Source organism: Bactrocera tryoni, chromosome 3, assembly GCF_016617805.1.
Source record: "Bactrocera tryoni isolate S06 chromosome 3, CSIRO_BtryS06_freeze2, whole genome shotgun sequence".
Taxonomy (NCBI): domain Eukaryota; kingdom Metazoa; phylum Arthropoda; class Insecta; order Diptera; family Tephritidae; genus Bactrocera; species Bactrocera tryoni.
In genome coordinates, this window is record NC_052501.1 from 45,408,679 (window position 1) to 45,430,251 (window position 21,573).

At 36.2% G+C, this 21,573-nt stretch overlaps 1 protein-coding gene across 1 annotated transcript in view; it reads left to right on the forward strand.

The window, feature by feature from the left end:
* LOC120772136 (protein prickle) overlaps window positions 1–21,573 on the forward strand; it is a 92,990-nt gene that overhangs the window by 34,847 nt on the left and 36,570 nt on the right. The window lies entirely within an intron of this gene.

Here is a 21,573-nt window from a genome sequence, read left to right on the forward strand (position 1 = left end):
TAACTTCTTTTGTATGGAAGACTTAGCCAACATAATTATGTTGGCTTGTCATAAGCTATCATAGCTGGTATATTGAACTAGAGGCATTGTCAGTTCATCGCTTTTTTCATTCACAATAGCAAGGTTTTTCCTCAAAAAAAAGTAGTTGGCAAAGCGAGGAACCTCATTTTGACAGATTAAAATGTAAACAAACCAAAATTACATATTTATTTGATGAGTATTGAGTTAAAATTAAGACAAATATGTGCACTTGTTTTCAGTTTTTGTATTCTAGACCTAAAATAACTAAAATAAATATATTTGTATATTCCGTTTACAAATTTGAAATTTCAAACTAAATTGTATATTAGCTGATTGTTCTTGTCCGCATTACCAAACTAATTCATTTTTAAGCGAATATATGGAATAAGCTAAGTGTGTTTTATTTGTCCATGATTTAGCTATTAGCTTGTGATGGTCAAATAAAACACGGCTAGAGTTAAACAAGACCAATAGTGTATCTTAAGCGAATAGTGATAGTTTAAAAATTGAATATTAGAACATTTTCGACTACGCCGTTTTTATTTTCTCTGAGTGAAGATCAACCATTCTTTTTATTGGTAGGGTTTTTATCGTGGTGGGTTCAAAACCCAGCGCACTATCCCGGGGAGGGATGTTTTTAGCTACTCAGAGGAGACTTGGGTTGAGCTGCTTGAGCCATATGTAAAAAATCGTTTCTGGCCACTTCCAAATAAATGTTGCTTCTACACATGACTCCATCCACCAACCTTGAACCAAAACTGAACTTTCAAGAAACTACTGCTTAATATTTCTACAATACGTAAGGCTCCCCTTACCAGGCTTAAAATTTACAATTTATGATGGTAGTAGAAAATGGAAGATTACAAGTATATTTAAGCTGTATATATTTAAGAGTATAAAATTAATTTATGTTTATATTTTGATACAAAGTGGCGGCTACTGGTCTAATCAAAATTGCCAAAATTATTAAGGGCTAAAGATATTTTTTGAAAATGTTTGTCCTGATTTTGACAGATCAGTTTGTATGACAGTTATGTGATTATACAGCTAAAGTGGTACGATCTGAACAGTATGTGCGGAAATTGCACTATTTGGGATGGTCTTCAGATCCTTCAGCGAATTTTGTATTATCTCTTTGATCAAGAACAAGAAACAACAAGGAACAAGAAAAAATCACTCAGAGCCAAATCTGGTCAATACGGTGGTTTATCGATGGTATTTTTGGTTTTAAATTCGGTCACAATCGTGGCTCGATGCGATGGTGCATTATCAAAAAAAAAATCCGTGAATTGCTCTTCCACAATTCCGGCCGTTTCGGCGGATATTCTCACGCAAACGCCTCAATATGGCCAAATAGAACTCGGTATTGACTGTCTGTCCCCCGTAACGAATTCATAATGCAACAACCACAATAGTTGAATGTATCACTGAGCATCACTTTGTGTTTGAGCGGCTTGGCGTGTTTTTTTTTTTTTTAACTCCATCATGATGATTGAAGAATATTTTTGAATCGTTCCATTTCTGTGGCAGCTATAGTCCGAAATCGGCGATTTCAACAAATGAGCAGCTTGTTGTATCGAATTTCAGATCGATATCTCAAAAATGAGGAACTCGTTCGCGTATATACAGACAGACAGATACACAAACGTGACTAAAGCGGCTCAGCTCGTCATGTTGATCATTTATATATACAGTGAACCAATAAAGTTTACATACACCTAGTTCTATTAAATTACGACACGTTTATTTGTTATAAAATTAATAAATTTTGTGGTTTTTTTCTATCCAGTTCAAAAGGTGTATATTTAACATTAACATTTTAAGAAAAAATTTAAATTTTAAGTGTGCTTAAATCGGCTGTTAATAGTGGCCACTTGTACTTACAACAGGTCAACGACCCAAAACACCGGTCTTATCTTGTACGTTCAGGGTTTTTATGAAATTAAAAACAACTCCATAGGTCCCATAATTACCATACATTAATCCTATTCAAAATATCTTGTTCTTTTTGGAAATTCGTATTCGAAAACATCGAATTTCATCAAAATAAGGCCAAAAAGCTGGATCATGGATTTAGTGGGTAAAAATATTCGGAAATAATAGTAGAAATTGAGTGGGGAGCATACACTGATGTCTAGTGACAATAATAGCAACAAAATGTAAACCAAAAACCGCTTAAACTATTGTAATTACTTTTGATTTATATAAATAATTATTAGTGTACGTAAACTTTTTTGATATAAATTATGTCCATTTTAAGCTTTAACATTAATTTTTTTGATTTGTGTAGAAAAAAATATATTTTGATATGCTAAATTTAAAGTTAAATATACATCTTTTGAAATAGATATAAAAAAACCACAAAATTTATTCATTTAATAACAAATAAACGTGTCGTAATTTAGTGGAACTAGGTGTATGTAAACTTTATTGGTCCACTGTATGTACTATATTTTATAGAGTCTCAGACGTTTACTTTATGGCAAATCTAGTATACTCTGTTCAAGGTAAAAAATTGCAAGAATGACAAGAGCAAATGATTTTACGATTTGAATAGAACTACTGGGTATTAACAGAAATAAGCGATTTCGTGCGATAGTCAGCGAGTACCGTCGTCGCCAGCTATTGCTGGCCTATTCAACCACTGCGGCACTCATAGTATTGGATGGAGGATTTTTTTCACTTTTGAGAATTAAGACCAAAAAAAATAAAGTTTTTGTAAGGGACACTAAATAAAGGCTAATATTGAACTCTTTCGAATTTGTGGACTTTTTACTCCGATAATTCTAATTGTTAATTAATATTTTGCGGACAGGTTGGAGACTAGTCTCTAATAGACCGGCTGTATGTTTTAGCACTAGTTAATTACTGTTCTTGATTTCACGCATTAATATTAATTCTAATCAGAATTTATTTTTCAAAACGATGAATATTGAGTTAAAATGCACACCCAATTGGATCACAAAATTCGTATTGGTTCTACAAATGTACCGTTATAATCCATTTGGCTTGCTGGTATACTCTGATATCGACCAAAAACAAAACAAACCGAAATACGGGTAGCAAATGCACTTTAGTTACGGAGATTAAACAAAAACAACAAAGATTATAAAATACGAGTAAAAGTAATATTGTGCATGGTCAGCACTTAAGCTATATGTCTATGGTATGTATGAAAGACAGCACCGGCACAGCAACGAAATAAAGTGAGCAGAAATTTAACGCGCTAAGGCTCGCACTCATTTCAGGCTTTGAAAGCACACTGACACACACACATACTCATGCACTAATGTAAATATATATTTCTACGAAGAATTCTTTAGCAGTGCACCACGCAGATATTTGTGTGGGCTCTGGAGCAAGTGCACTTGCCGGAACACACTCAGGCGTCGCTTACGCGCACCGTAAACAAACAAAAGCGCCGCGCAACGCTTGACGCTCAGCCAAAGCCGCGCTTAGCATTTAACAAGTGGTCGCCGCGCGCACCGTTGGCGCAGGTGTGAATGCATAAATTCTGGGCAAATTGTTGAAATTGCTTCTAATTCGCATTCTTCTCACGCTACACCCATACACATACGTATAAATTTATGCACCTTAAGAGCAGTGCGCACTTACTAGCTGCCTTTGTGTGTGTCTGTATGTATGTGTGTATGCATAGTACTGCTGCTGGTCAGCGTAAAATGCTTACGTGTTCATTTGTATATAAATTGTGGCCAACCGCTGCCGTAAATATGCTGTGCGGCTGGCGCTTTTGTGCTGAAGAAACGATGATACAGTCAACAAGAAAAAAATGAAGCGCACGCTGCACTTAAATACAAATATATACATATGTATAAATATACATGTGTATATAAGAAACAGTTTTGCTCTTGTTCCATGTTGACTGGTCAACCATTACAAATTGTTTCACTAACCCACTCATCCAGCGGCGGCAGTCCAAAAGACCTGGCTTGCATATGCATTTACTCTGATATTACTAAGCGCACCGCTATAACGGTAAAACAATGTTAGGTTACTAGCGCAAGAGTAAATAAATAAATGCATGGTTGCTTTCTTAATATGTTTGAATGTAGTTCGGTCTATGAATGCGCTAGTGAACACTCAAACGCTCGAAGTTAATTGTTTGCCAGCAAATGTAGCGCTACAATGTTGCAAGCCACACAATCTACGGCTGACTACATTTAGCATATTTTTTTAGTATTCCAGCTGCTTCACCACACACTCGTGTAGAACTCATTTGAATATATACATATACATATATATTTTATCCTTTTATTACTTGTCTTATACATATATATATTTATATACATAAATATGTTACAATATTTGCATGGTGGTGGCATGCGAAAACATCCGCCAACATTAATTGCTCAACATTCTTTCAAAATGATAACAACTGCGAATATTTGCTGCTGTTCGATTTATAGTTGTGAATAAAGTAAATTACAAAAAGGGAAATAGTAACTAAGTTGGCCCAGTAGGAACTAGTATACCACTTTTTGTACACTGAACAGGGAAACTAAGTTTTTTCATGATGTTAGAACAACCAAAAGGAAATATCGGAGACCCTATATAGTATATATATATATATGTATGTATGTACATGAACGATTAGCGTGGTGAGCTGAGTCGATTTCTCATCAAACAGCTGCTCATTTGTCGGAATGACCAATATCAGTGCACTATAGCATATAGCTGTCATACAAACTGAACAATGGGCATGAAGAGATTATATGCAAAACTTTTTTGTTTTACGAGATATCTTTATGAAATTAATTTTACTTTATGTTTCTTTCAAAGCACTCAGGTCCAAAACAAGCGTAATTTGATATATAACGGGTGGCGCAAAAGTCAGAAGATTATCAGAAGAATGTTATAAATTTTGCAATTGACCTCTAGTGTCAGTTCTGTGTTGACATTTGTGAATGAAGCATTTCCCGTTTTGACGATTTGCACTGGCCAGCAAGATCGCCTGATTTGACCGCTCCAGACTTCTTTTAGTGGGACTTTTTGAAGTCGCGGGTTTATGTTAACAAGCGTCAGACTCTTGCAGCTCATAAAGACAACCGCTGTTATATTTTCTTCACTGCGTGATGAGCGTGGTCTATTCGGTCGAATATTATCCAATAATAAATGCTAGGCTTGAAGATGGATGATAGAGTTGCGAATAGAACGTTCAGTAGGCCGATTATGTTGACCATAAGTTGAGCGAGGCGCGCGAAACACATTCTTTATGAAAACTAACATGAGAGCTTGATTCAACTCACATGAGATCTGTCAAAAAAGGCTATTGAAAAAAATACCTCTACTTGGAGCCCCCGTTATTAATACGTGAAATCGTTTGAAATTATTCAAAAACACACCCACTATTAAGTAATGGAGTTATGAAGACATACCAGACAGTGGGGAATTTTTCAAGCAACAATAAAATGTTTAACCAATAACTGTAATAAGGTTTTATGCTATTAAAGAGGTTATGGTGAAAACTGTGCGCAATCAGCAAACAAAAACAAAAAAATAATATAATAAATGAACACACTAAAAAACAAAAAAAAGGAAAAAACGCGTGCTCACTGCGGCATATGGGTGTGGCGGAATTTCAAATACATACATTTAACTTTTTCATATATGTATCTTCTTATTGATTTCTGTTCTGTTTAGATTTTCTTCCTCCACAAAAGTATATTTACATATTTTCATCGTGCATTCAAAAATCGTTTACGACATGCGTGTCACCATTGGCACTGTCTCTAAGGTATTCACGCTAGACGTTGAAAGCACTAACGTACATAAGTATACACTTGTTTGTACATGATGGATACACGACTGTCTGCACAAAACCATAAACATTCTATCCATAGCTTCATTTAATATCGAAGTTATAAAACAATAAAATATTTTAGTTGCACATACGACCCGTGGAACCTTGCACTCGACACTAGCACACACATCCTCATATAAATACACATACCTCTACCGTTCAGTCATGGCACGCGAGCTCCTGCTATTGTAGCGTCAGACGCCACAACAAGTTGTAAAATAAAAGCAATAACTGTGCAGAAAATAGTGCACTTCCACATGTACTTGGCACAAAGAAAGCGAAAAAGAATTAAGCAGCTCAAATACAAGTGCAATAATACACGTAATAATAAAAATAAGGAAGCCCAGCTGTATGTAGAAGTGAGAAATAGCCTCGAAGGAACATAATGGGTACATACAGTATAGCACAAAATTACACTCGCTTCCGGCAGTATATCCTTACTACTGCCCGAAGTATAACCAGCTCTATGAACAACAACTGTTGCACACACACGCCGACGATTATCGACAAGCAACGATAGTGGCGTCACAACAGAACAAGTCTCCGAGGTGAAATTCCGAGACAGCAATTTTATGAGCCACCTGTCGCCTGCAAAGACATGTTGTTGTAATAACAACAACTATATACATATGTAAATAAAAATAAATACATACATACAAATTACTAATACTGTCGACTAGTTTAGTTACTACAAGAATAGTGATAACAGATATAATACGTACGAATATATGAACCCGCCAGTAGAACTCAAAGCTAGTCAGAATATTTATAGTATTAATTTAATTCCAAAGTTTATTTGAAAAAAAATGAAAAAACAGCAAATTTATACAAAACAAAAACAGAAAAGCTTATAGATTATTTGTTTAATTTTTTAAGGCTCACAAAGTATATTCAAAAGACTCTATATTTTGTAAATACATTTTTTATACTCTTACAACCAGTTGCTACAGAGTATTATAGTTTTGTTCAACTAACGGTTGCACGTATCACCTAAAACGAATCGAAATACATATAGGGTTATATGTATATATATAAATGATCAGGATGACGAGAAAAGTTGAAATCCGAATGACTCTCTGTCTGTCCGTGCGTCCGTGCGTCCGTGCAAGCTGGAACTTGAGTAAAAATTGAGATATCTTTATGAAACTTGGTATGTGGATTCCTTAGTACAAAAAAAAAAAAAATCAAGTTCGTAAATGAGCGTAATCGGACCACTGCCACTCCCACAAATCGCCATTAACCAAAAACATATAAAGTGCATAACTAAGCACTAAATTATGATATAAGGCTGTAATTTGGTACAGGGGTTCACAGTATCAAGAGGCACATACCGACAGTGTGAAAATGCATGAAATCTGAGGATAACCCCATTCACTCCCCATGTAACGGTACAACATATTAAATACTACTAAAAGTAAGACATTAAATTTTATCATCGAGTTGGTAAGAGAAGCTTTATGGTGTGAAAATTGGACGATGGATTGGACTGTCCAATTCTTGGTGAAATCCTATATCTCGGGACCTGACCAACCGATTTAAAAAAAAAAATTTAGTACGAGGCATTCTTCTTTCATTTTTATGTCACAATGTAATAATGGACGAAATCGAACAACAACCACGCTTACTTGCCATATAGCACAAGCTTAAAATTCACTTGATTCGTTCAGTTTCCAGTCCACATATCAAGAAGCAATTAATATAACGGGATACAAGTTTTTACCAAATGTTTAAATCCAATAAAAACTTTTCAAACCCCTAGGTACCGAAAATTTAGGCACCGGTACCTATAGTTGACTTTCGATCGAAAATGTCGGTCAATGTGTGATATATATAACTGAAATTAAGGAGTAATCCTTCTTTTATAATGATATGTCTGTATGTCAAAAATGGGTTAAAATGAATCAATAATTCCCTTATACCCCATATACTTAATATAAAGATTTTCGAGGCGTGTGGCTTTGTACCGCATATATCGACATATATGTGAGTTATCCCAATGAAAATAAGAGAACGTGGTTTATGCATAACAGTGTTTTTTTGTGCCTGAAATAGTTAAATTTGGACAAAAACTTGGCCTAGCCCCTATTAAAACTAATTCAGGATTTTCGAACATCCGGTTGACTTTATTCTATATGATTGGTTCTACACCTTATAGTATTTCCTTGGCTTTGATTCGGAGCAAGTTGCAAGAGTATAAAATGTTCGAATGCACCCGAACTTAGTCCTTCCTTACTTGTTAACTAGTTTATTTGATTGAAGAGAGTAAACCTAAACAACCTGTAAGGAAACGAAAACTGTGTAAAAAAATGTTCGAAGTTTGAAGCAAAATATATTTCGTTAGACTTATGTATATTATTTAATATTTATGAAAAATAACTGAAATAGTCAAATACGCCGTTTTGATTATGCCGGTCGGACTTCTATGTTAATTGTACTTGTGGCGTGTTTCTGAATTTTATCAAATAAATGCCGAATCCTATAAAAACGGCTTTACGCTGTATAGTATTATAAATATACAAGGTCTGTCGCAAAAGAAGCTGAACTTTTTAAATACAACTGTTTCTGGTAGCGCCACCTATTGGTGGGTATATGAAATAATAAGTTTGATCTCTTGTTGACATTTCGTAAAAATTTTAAGACAATTGGATAATTACAATCGATATTATCGATCAAAAAGTGACAGCAGCTTTTGGTCATCGGTCGTAAAATGCAAAGTTTAAAACACAATTTAATATTTGCTAAATTTTGTTTTAAACTTGGGAAAACGTTTACTGAAACATTTCAAATGATGAAAAAAGTTTATAGTGATCAGTGCCTATCTCGTACTAATGTGCATGAGTGGTTTAAGCGATTCTAAGAAGGTCGTGAGGACCTCTGCGACGATCAGAAGTAAGTCGCCTTCAGAAGTCAAAAATAAAGACAATGCTGATTTGTTTTTACGATTCCGAAGGTATGGTACACCGAAAGTTCGTCCCACCTAGCCAAACGATTAATGCTATGTTTTATCTACCTTGGCGTTATGAAGCGTCTTTTGTCACGCATTCGTCGTGCTCGACCACAATACAGTGAGGCAGGGTCCTGGCGCCTGTTGGACGATAATGCGCCGTGTCATCGGTCGACGCTTGGCACTGATTTTGATTTTTTGACAAAAAACTCCATACTAACCATTAATCACTCACCCTACTCATCTGATCTGGCACCCTGTGATTTCTACCTATTTGTTTCAAGACATTTCAGCTATCCAAAAGGCAACGACCGATATTCTCAAAAGCATTCCGAAAAATGACCTTAAACACTCATTTGAAATGCTAATTGACCGGGCTAAACGCTGTATCGAAGCACAAGGAAACTACTTTGAATAAAAAAATATAACTTTTGAAAAATATTTTTTTTTTTTTTGCTTTTTAACAGTCCGGTTTCTTTTGCGACCTTGTATAATAATTTGTTTTCTTTTATTTATAAATATCATCCAACAAATTCTAATTTTTTATGATTTGAATATTTTTTTTATTAAGTTGATACTTTAAAAATTTGTATAGAAACACAAAATTAGGCCAAGTGTAAAGGTTCAACGCCATCTGAAGAGCTGACAGCTGTGAATTTGAAAATATTTGTGTAATTTACTGCTACCTAATGACACAATGGAAATGTCAAAAGCTCCAAAACAAAAGAAAATATTTCTCTTATGCTTTTCAGCAGCCATAAATATTCTTTTGCAAAACTTTTTTCTCTTTTCAAAACTCAATAAGAAGAAGAGCAAACGAGTTACTTAACAGGCATAGTTGCATAACAGAAGAACGAAAGAAATTCAATGAAGACTTCGAAAACTATATTGTATGAAGGTAATAAAACAATGACTGTAACCTGTAATGATTCAAAATAAAAAAAGGAGTTAAAAGGGAGGAATATTCACAGTTTTAGCAGTTTATAGGAAATTTATTGAAGAGAAGTTAGTGACTAAAGCAAAATCTGAAATTTGCGGTTATCGTAATTATATTTTTGCATAGAATATATCTAAACTTAATATAGACTTTTTTGCGAAAAACTATGTACGTGTATTTATAAACAAGAAAAAATTACAATTTCTGCTGTACCAAACCTTTAATACTTTTCACAAGTAAAGGAACATGATTTGGTCGGCGGTCAGTTTTTATGGCAGATTTATCGGCTGTTCCGACAAAGAAGTAGTAGAAAATTTCAGTTTGATATCTCAATAACTAAGGGACTAATTCGATTCTATACAAACGGATATGGCTAAAACGATTTGCTAAAATATATTGGAGACCGCTTAAATTGATCCGAAAATGGCTTAAAATCATTATTTTACTTCCATCTTCTAGCAGTATTTACATGTAAGATTAGACTTAAATTGGATATGCAAGGTGCGTTCCAAAACAAACAGGACTTTAAAAAAACAACAGACTTTTTGCATGGTCCAAAAGCTTGTCGAACGAGTGTTTTAGCTCGTTGGCCGGAATGGCCGCCAGTATGCCGGTGCAAGTCTTTTGAATGGCCTCTACGTCTGCTAAGGCTTTCCTTTCATGGGCAAATGCATTTTTCCGAAAAGGAAGTAGTCGCACGGTGCCATATCAGGTGAGTACGGGGAGTAGTTAATGGTTAAAATGTGATTTTCGATCAAATTATCGTCCTTAGAATGTTGGATTCTAAGCAATTTTTGGTCATTAGTCAATTTGTGCGGAACAAACCGCGCACACACCTTTCATAAGTCCAAATGTTCGGTCAAAATGCAATAAATCGATGGTTTGGAGATGTTTAATTCCATTTCTATGATGATTTCAGCTAATTTTTGATGAATTCACGCACAGTTTCGATGGAATTTCCGGTGATCACGGATTTTGATTGGCCCACATGTGATCGTCATTTATGTCCTCACTTTGAAAACGTTGAAACCACTCGTGCATTCTGCTGCGGGATAGGCAATCATCGCCATAAACTTGTTTCATCAATTGAAACGTTTCGGTAAAAGTTTTACCAATTTTAAAACAAAATTTAATGTTGGCTCTTTGTTCGGTGCATTTTCGCACCGATTACACAGACATACTGACACTTAAAACGCAATAACTTCACTTCCAATCAATGAATGTCATGAAATTCTCACTGGACAGTCGACAAAGATAGCAGATTCTAACGAACCAATGTATTTGGTTCTTTTCACGTCTAAGATACGACAAGTGACGCCTTAGTGCCTAAGATACAAAGTTCCCCAGTTAGTTTTTCAATAGAAGCGACATCAATGAATGAGGTTTCTGGTGAGCGGTCAGTACAGTTGGCCTTCTCGCGCCCATAATTTCGTTAACTATCTGAACAAAAAATTTTCGACAGACATTTTTATTGACTTTAAAGTGAAATATATGTATGTACATATATTTACATTTACGTACACAATTTTCCCAAGCACTAAATAAATTACTCATACATACATAGAACTGTATTTATTAATTATTGTTGAAAACAATGAGGTGACTCTTAAGCACAACATAATATCAAAGCCGAGCTTTCACACTGAAATTCCAAATTTTCCATTATGATTTCGTTGTTGTTTCCTTTCCATCTTCATTTAACCTGAATGACAAATGCTTAATGTAGCATAATCAGTTTTGATCATTGGTTCGGGCGAACACAAGAAATATTTCCTTTTGTTTAAACATATTCATTAATTTCTTTTTCTTTTGCGTAAATTTTCAAGCGGAACATAGTTTTTGAAGAGCAAAGGCTAACCGGCATACTTACATTTATTTGCCTAAAAGCACTTTGTTAAGCAGACTTCTCTCACATTAGTCAAGTACCGCATGCCACATTTCCGCCTCAAAATTTGACAAGAGCAAGAAAACGCCGAAATACACAACAAACATATGGCGCAGATTGTCTTGGGAAGATATACTTAGTCATGAAAAATATTTAAACATTTGTCTACTCAAATGACAGGCACTTTAAAATAGCGGAAACGGTTAGACCATTTAACAAAATATTGGACATTAGGCGGTCACAATGGTTGGCTGAAGTGCGTTTCTTGAAAAACAAAAAAATAAATATTTGCGGCTGATATTAAGTTCTTGTAAGATAACTATATGATTGTAACAGTTGCGTAAAAGTTTTTGGCAATGATCATTTTGGAATCAGTTATATTGGTATTGAACCTATAACTAAACCGTTTTAGTTTGAATGTCGCGTTTCGCAGTTTATATATTGTTGACCAAGTTGAATGAGACTTTATATTTTCAATTTTGTTCGTAAAATTATAAATTGGCCATACATACATAGTATATGTGTACTACATAAGTATTAGACGATGCCTTCAATTAAAAAACCTTTGAAAAGTGTCAAATCGAACGAACTGGTATAAATCAAAATCTTGGTATAAGAACATATATAGAAAGCTGTAACAGGTGTTTATACCACTTGAAGGAGGCAAAAAGTTATATGGTCTTCTAATGAATTACTTGTGCGAAATTTATATGTTTTTAATACTTTTTGCTACGTTTTTCATTTCCCTTCCCATGAAGTCGATCGGTAAGTGAGGACTTTTCCTCAAATAATTGCCTTCAGCTTATTATTGGTCCAAGCAATGTTTGTACTGATTCTGCTTTGAAAATAACATCACAAAATCAAGTCAAGTGAGAAATATAGATGATCTATTAATTTCACGTCTTTTTGACATCAAACACCTATTTGCGAAGAAGTCGGACAGCCACTTTTCACAAGCCTCTTTTGAGTTCAAATTTACACCAACAAGGGCGTTTGCAATGGACAGGAACAGGTGGTAATCACTTGGCGCTATGTCCGGGCTATATGGTGGATGCAATAAAACCTCCCATCCATGCTTCCGTAGCTTCCGACGAGTCATCAACGAAGTGTGTGGTCTAGCGTTGTCCTGGTGGAACATTACACCCTTCCTGTTGGCCAATTCTGGACGCTTCTGGTCGATTGCCTGCTTCAAGCGGTCCAGTTGTTCGCAGTAGATGGTAGAATTTAGCGTCTGGCCATATGGGAGCAGCTCATAGTGGATGATTTCCTTCCAATCCCACCAAACACACAGAAAACCCTTCCTGGCCGTCAATCTCGGCTTGGCCACTGTTTGGGACGATTCACCGACCTTTGACCATGACCATTTTCGCTCGATATTGTCGTATGTGATCCATTTTTCGTTGCCAGTCACCATCCGCTTCAAAAATGGGTCGAGTTCGTTCTGTTTGAGCTGCATATCGCAGGCGTTGATTCGGTCCACAGAATTTTTTTGCGTCAAATCATGCGGCACCCAAACATCAACCATTTTTGTGTATCCAGCCTTCTACAAATGGCTTAAAATGGTTTGGTGACTAACTCTCATCTCCTGGGCGATGTCACGAGATGCCACAATGCCGGTCTAACTCGATGTTTCCCATAATTTGATCGGTATTTGTCGTCACAGGTCTTCCGCCGACTGGCTTATCCATGGTGTCGTTTTCAACCGCTTTGAATCGTCGAAACTATTCCACCCTGTTCGAAGTGATAGAGTACCATCCCCCAAGACACCATTAATCTCGTTTAAAGCCGAACTCTATCAAAAATGATTTACTTAATATGTACGTTACTAATATTCGTTATATAATTTGAGCTTTAAACGTTTCGAATATGGCTATTTAATTTATAATAGTTAAATCTTAACAAAGTTTATGTCGAGGAATAGCGGACAAATTTATTTAGTATTCACTCTGGAAGTCTTTATATGTATATGATTAAGTGATCTCTGCGCGATCCTTCAGATTTTCTTTTTGGATGTTCACAATGAAAAGTAGCTGCATACCATTATTCGTATACCTATCTACTCCAAACAGTCAGGTTTTCTAAGTAACCGGAAAGCATTTTTATCTGGTCAGTGCTATCAAATACTATTTTAATTCTGAAGATTGCTCCTCAGAAATGTAAATAATTATATTTGATCTATAAGTAACTATTTGGGATACCAAAACTGGTTATGGTAGCAAGCACAATCAACAGTCGACTTTTGCATTAGGATTGACAATGTAAAACATTAATTTTATACTTACTATATGTCGTCTATTATGTGGCTACATCGAGAAAAACGTGTTTAAGAACGGCGCACATAGCCTAGCTAGTCTTCAACGCACAAGTTCTCAAGACTGTGTCTCCGAAGCTATTTCTCGGATCAACCTTAGGACAATATTCTAAAGGTGTTTGAAACCTGTAAGCCCATGCAACCGCTTATAGTAAAAATTACCAAGAAAAGCACAGCAAACCACACTAATTGCTCCACGTCAGAAACAAAATAAACAAGAAGAAATAAATAAACAAGCCTCGCGGATTACCGCAGGGAAAATTTATTGCAAGACAAAATCCAACAAGAAATTACCGTAAAATGCACGTGCATTAAACTCAAACATTGTACTGGTCAGTTGAAAACTCGAGCGTAGAAAAATCAACTGACCAACAAAAATACAAACAAACAAACAAAATACTAATTTATAACAATACCAAGCTGAGGAACGGTACATGCCAACAAAAAGACGCAGCAAAAACTTGCAACAAGGTACAATTGCGTGAATAATTTGGTTGCGCAGTGAAATGTTGCATTTTTTTTGCGAAATTTTCGAGACCCGCGATTTCTTTCAATTACTAATGCACCGTGAAATTTTTCGAATTGCTAAATTGCAGTTGTAAGGCGATATGTGCATTTATTAGCGACTCCGTAGTGACGCTTGGCTGCACAAAGCGCCAAATCATTTGTAAACAAAACAAGCAAATTCGACTAAGCTAGGAAGTGTATACATATATCCAAAATGTGTGTATGTGCGTGAATGCATGCTATGCGGCACAAATTTTCGACCGTGCCAAATTGTGGCGCTACAAATTCGGGCCCACCTGAATGCTGCACTGAGAAATTGCTCCACTTTTTCAATCAACTTTGAACCGACCATACTATCCTACTCCAAATGTGCATAATTTTCATTTATTTACTTTGAATTGAAATGTGGCTGTGAGAAATATTGCTATTAGTCATACGAATTTACGGTTAAGAAAAGATTTATTGCTGAAATTTGCGCTCATTTGTATGCCTCTATTTGGCGAAAAAATATGCTTCCCATGCTTCCTAGATTCTGCATTGGATTTTTGGAATATTTCTTGAAAGTGGTCACCTAGTTTCAACTATTGACTTTTGCGACAGCGCCTATACCGATGGTGGCCTATTTTGCGAACAGCTCCTCTACAGCAGTAAAAGTCAATCGAGCCTGTTTTTGCTCTCTCTTCGATATTCGGCTTCCATGAAAACCCTAGATATTTCACTGTATCCCCTGGTCGCAGACGGATGTCTACCATTTGCGGCAGCGATGCCACTGGGATATTGTATCTTCTGGTGAGTTAAACCATCTCGGTTTTATTTGGGTTGATGGCGAGACCGTTTACGGCTACCGGTGATTACTCGGCGACAATGATTGAATCGCTACGAAATTATTTTTGCATATTCTGTATACAGTTCTCTATACAATAGTCATACTTTTTTATTTTTTCTAGTCTACAACTATGCTAAGGACAGCGTCATAAAAGTAGTACAAATCAAATTTTTTTCCAATTTTTCAAATTGTCTTATTTGTAATTCTAGAAGTTACTTGTAGTTAAAAGATACTTTCAATTTTGACATCGACCATTTAACAAAAAAACAACTCAAATCAATTTCGGATATACATATATAGTTCAAGCATATAGACATTCATTGTACTGTTTTGGTGGCGTGACCTTGGTAAAACCGAATGCTCCTTTCCAATGATAAATTTCATCAATAAATGTACATATCTCATTATCAATTTTTCGGATGGGTTAATGGACTGAAGAATTGTTTTTCTATCGATTTTTTAAAAATATTACATATTAAAAATTTTGAATATCTGTTTGTTCAGAATTGCGAAATATTTAAAGAATACTCTTGCCAAGTAAATTGACTAATCAGAAATTAAAATTGCTTTAACTTTGGAAATAATTTTAGGTTTGAATAATCGTTTAGGGAGATAGTTTTGAATATCTGTCTCATCAAAATATACAAAAACGTTAAACTTTTTCAAATTTCTAGACATGATTTCCCTAATAAAATAGTTTACTACAGAAAATGCCAACAAGAACGATATAATATTAACATTAAATAAAACACTCAAATTTGGTCAAAATGTTTTTTTTTGTTTGTTATGCACATAATTTTATGCTTTTGTGTCGGCCTCCGCTTGCGTATCTTAACTTGCTTTCGCCAATTCTCGATGACCCGGGGCAGCACTTCGGTATAGTGCACTGAATGTCAACTTCGAGGTCCTCAAGCCTCTTCGTTGCTGGTTGATTAGCGTAAAAATTTGATTTAACGGACAAAAATTATTTTATTTAACCTACAGCCGTTAAAACGGATCTTGGTAGCTGTTTGACTGGACCATTTCTCGAAATTAAAGAGTCGCCAAACGATTGCACGCAATATGTCCCTTTTTAGACTTACATATAATATGAAGCGGCGCACCGTCTTGTTCGAAACAGAGATGGTCCGCTATTGATGTTAACAGCAATTCGAAAGTAATAAGGTCCAATGATGCCAACATACCACAATCCGCACCAAAAGGCCAATTTTCGGGTATGCAAAAGTCTTTCCCGAACCACACGAGGATTTCACGCCAATAGCAACATTCCTGTTTGCTGACGAAACCGTTAAGCCAGAAACGAGCCTCATCTGAAAAGATGATTTATCGGATTTCCAGATATTCCGGAGGACCCGAATTCGCGTAATGAGCTTCGACATTTTTCCAAAGGTAACGCCAAAGTGAAACGTGGCATGATGAAATGGCAAACCTTACTAAACACATTGACAAACTTTGACACAAATACATAAACAAACATGGCCGCCACGAGCTGCCAAAATCATGTCATCCAGTTTTACCTTATTCAAGTTAGTTCTTGTAAATTTATTTATTTCAGGCTATGGGGTTTAGTTAATTAATTTAATTAATATAATAATAGTTTTTTGTTTGAAATAAAAAAATAACATTAAATTATTTTAATTATTTTTAATATTTTCAAAAACTCACATTTACAAAATGTATTATTCACTAAACAAAACTCAATAAGTTTCTATTCCCTTACCGAAAATTTTCCAAAATTGCCTTTAAATATTTTTTAATAATACGCAAATTCAATTAGTGTGGCTAACAACATAGATGGCATAAGTGCATAGTTTATTAATTAAAAAAGTATGCACCACTTGTGCTTAACTAATTAAAAACTAATTCCTTTGACACAATATGCAAAACAAACAACAAAACAACGCTTTGCAATAACAGCCAAAACGTCAAACGAAAGCATAAAAATATTCGCAATTAATTGACAGACAACCGCAGAACACAAAAGAACTAAAAACAGAAACAAAAACATAGAAACTGCAATGGCGCAGATAACAGACCTTAAAATCGAAAACGAAAATGAAAACGAAACAAAAACGTTGAAATAACCACAAACGCTTTGCAATAACATCGCAACGCCTACAGCGGAATTGACACATCAAACTGTCAAAGTGAATACAAACAAAATTGTTTTGTGCATTTTTTCGCACAATTTCAAAACGCCGAGAATTCAATATTTCAACTTCAATGGAAACGCTATTTGAAAGTGGGTGGAGCACAAAATACCAAGCTTTGATGCTAGATAAAAAGTGGGTGGTAGCATTACGGTATCACGAAATTAAGCAGAAACTTCATCGGCACTTTCTCTTGAAAGAAAGAGAAGAGCCAGCGCAGGAGATGAGTCAGGGAAGGAGCAGAGTCGTCGTTTACATCATCTGAGCACGCTTTGATTGCACTGGCTATGTAAATATCTTGCATATATTATTAGATATAATAAGCAAAATATTGGTTTAATTATTCGTCGTTCTCGTTTTCCCTGCAGGGTACTCAATTTGATTACAAATTGTATATACAACACACCAGCTGCTCCTTCCGCTATATAACTCTGGCAAAACCTCCAACACTACCCTAAAAAGTAAATGCATCATATGCATGCCAACAATAACAAAAAAACAAATATTGACACCAACGAAAATATTTACGCCAAAAAACAAAATACATACCACACGGGCTGGCAAACCCATGGACATCCAGGCACACATGTGAGCTACGTCGTCTGACTGGCTGCGCGCCCTGACTGTGTCGAATTTGCAAGGCGTTGTGATAACAAAACAAAAATATTGCATTTACGCGCCGTTGCATGCATGCGGCAGTGCCGCGCCACGCAGACACGCGTCATGAGCCCGCTAAAATATCCGCCAACATGCATTGACAGCTGTCAAAAGTACGCAACAAAGCGCAGCACAAGATCAAAAAGAATAAAGTGCAATGTGTAAATTTGCAGGAAGTGTAGTCGAAGGTTTTTGTGTTCACTTTTTATTGTTGTATATATTTTATTGTTTTTATAGATAGAGTAATCAAACTCTTTTTGCTGTTGAATTTTTTAAGGAACACTTTTTCAAAGCGCGAAAATTTCTTATTTATTTTCACATATTGCATTTAATTCCATTTTATTTCGCCTTTGTCACTGCATGAAAATTCACTTTGCTGAGTCTTTTTTTTTGTTTGCATTTTACTAAAAGTTTCGTAAACGTTGGTTGGTTGATTTTGAGCTTTTTGTCGTAAGTTTGTTTTCAATGTGCTGCAAAACCACAAAACAAGGATAACAACAACACACACAGCATCTCTAGTCATTCACAAAGCTGAAAATTTTATTACTTTGCAGCTAACAGACTAAAGTTAATTTATTTTCCAACAATTGCATACGAAAATGGATTTTTTTAAAACCAAAAGTGCTTATAAACTGTTATGATTTTGTTATTAGAACCGTCTGACATAACAGTCATAACTTTGAGGTTGTAGATAATTTCGTCTATTTAGGAACCAGCATTAACACCACCAACAATGTCAGCCTGGAAATCCAACGCAGGATTGCTCTTGCCAACTGGTGCTACTTTGGACTGAGTAGGCAATTAAAAGTAAAGTCCTCTCTCGACGAACAAAAGCTAAACTCTATAAGTCGCTCATAATTCCCGTCCTGCTATATGGTGCAGGGCTTGGGCGATGACAGCAACCGATGAGTCGACGTTACGAGTTTTCGAGAGAAAAATTCTGCGACAGATTTATGGTCCTTTGCGCGTCGGCCACGGCGAATATCGCATTCGATGGAACGATGAGCTGTACGAGATATACGACGACATTGACATAGTTCAGCGAATTAAAAGACAGCGGCTACGTTGGCTAGGACATGTTGTCCGAATGGACGAAAACACTCCAGCTCTGAAAGTATTCGACGCAACACCCAGCGGGGGAAGCAGAGGAAGAGGAAGACCTCCACTCCGTTGGAAGGACCAAGTGGAGAAGGACCTGGCTTCGCTTGGAATATCCAATTGGCGCCACGTAGCGAAAAGAAGAAACGACTGTCGCGCTGTTGTTAACTCGGCTATAATCGCGTAAGCGGTGTCTACGCCAATTAAAAAGAAGAAGACATAAAAATGGTGCATTGCGCACAATGTAAGCTAAGCAGGTCTTCCCTAATCCATAAGCTAATTGATGGTATTCAGTAAATTTCAAAAACCTGGTTGTCATGTTATAGTGTATGCATGTGGTAAAGCGAAAATTTTCTAAAGGGTGATTCATTTCGAAATTTCCTAATCTTTTTCAAATGTTGGCCGCGGCTACGTTTCAGATAATCCATCCATTGAGTCCAGTTTTCGATGAATCGTTCGAGCATTTCGACTGGTAACTGGCGAACAACACGCGTGATATTTTTCCCTATGGTCTGAATCGAATCGGGATTGTCCGTATAGCCTTTAGACCTTACATATATCCACAGAAAAAATTCTAATCTATCTGCTTGTCAAAGTGTTCTCTCAATAAAATCATTGATTGATGCGATGTTTGAGAAATGGCGCCGTCTTGTTTTAACCAAACCTCGTTGAAATCACAAGCTTCAATTTCAGGCACCAAATAGTTGGTTATCATGTAGCGATAATGATCGCCATTGACGGTTACGTTTTCTCTGGCATCAGTTTTGAAGAAATATGGGCCGATGATTCCACCGGCCCACCATCGGCACCATACCGTTGTTTTTCTGGATGAAATGAGAGCTTTTGACTCTCTTCATGTAGCACTTCATACCAAATTCGACAATTTCGCTTGTTTACATAACCACGAGCCGGAAATGGGACTTATGAACAAAACTTGACTCGAAAATGTCGGATCTCTTGGGAACTTTTCAAAAATCCTTAGAGCGAAGTGAGGTCAGATTCGTTTGAATGCCTGGTCTTAGCAGATCCGCTGCAAACTGCATAGCCGATGAGCTTACTTTGGAATGGGATGAGTAGGAGCCTCGTTGCTATCTTGCGTTCTAGCACTGGACCAATGGAACTCGCGACCGCTTAGAAGGTGTTGGTTGACGACTTACCTCTGCACAATTGCGAAATACTACTTGCCCTAAACAAAATTCATCTAGTCATAATCATAGGAGCTGCTTTTGTAAATCTATAAATCCAGTCGGACCCAAAATGTAACAATTGCATGGAAGAAGGTGAGGTGGAAACTTATAGGCACTTTTTCCTCCATCTTCCAGCTTTTGCAAGACTGAGGTTAAAACATCTCGGCAGTCACACCTTCAGCGAACCAGGAGACAACACATCTGTAATCAGCTCAAAGCGCTCCGTTAATTAATGATTGCTTTGTGATCAATTTATTAGGCTGTAAGCTATAAAAGTAAGATCCCTGTAAGGATCGATTCTTATCCTAACCTATCTTACATTAAGACTTTTAGATTCGAGTAAATTCGAATAAAATTAAAGCGCACACCACAAAAAGCAGAACAAGAGATTGTATTTACAAGGTGCGTTCCAAAGTAAACAGGTCTTAAAAAAAAAACAGAACAAATGGTTTTTTAGGCGAAATCAATTTATTTTGTCCAAAATAGTCTTCTTCTACTTCAACATAGCTTTTTGCGCGGTCCAAAAGCATGTCCAACGAGTGTTTTAGCTCGTTGGCCGGTATGGCCGCTGGTGTGCCGGTGCAAGCCTTTTAAATGACCTCTACGTCTGCATAACGTTTTGCTTTCATAGGCTAATGTATTTTTCCGAAAAGGAAGAAGTCGCACGGTGCCATATCAGGCGAATACGGGGAGTGGTTAATGGTTAAAATATGATTTTTGGTCAAATAATCGGTCACAATGATGTCCTTCGAATTTTGGATGCTGAGCAATTTTGGTCGTCAATCAATTTGTGCGGAACAAACCGTGCACACACCTTTCGTAAGCCAAAATGTTCGATCAAAATGAGATAAATCGATGTTTTGGAGATGATCAATTCCATTTCCATGAATTTCAATGATGATTTCGGCTGATTTTTGATGAATTCACGCACAGTTTCGATGGAATTTCCGGTGATCACGGATTTTGATTGGCCCACATGTGATCGTCATTTATGTCCTCACTTTGAAAACGTTGAAACCACTCGTGCACTCTGCTGCGGGATAGGCAATCATCGCCATAAACTTGTTTCATCAATTGAAATGTTTCCAATTTACCAATTTAAACAAAATTTTATGTTGGCTCTTTGTTTGAAGCCCATTTTCACACCGACAACACAAACATATTGGCACTTAAAACGCAAAAACTTCACTTCCAACCGATAGCAGATTCTAACGCACCCGTCGTCATAT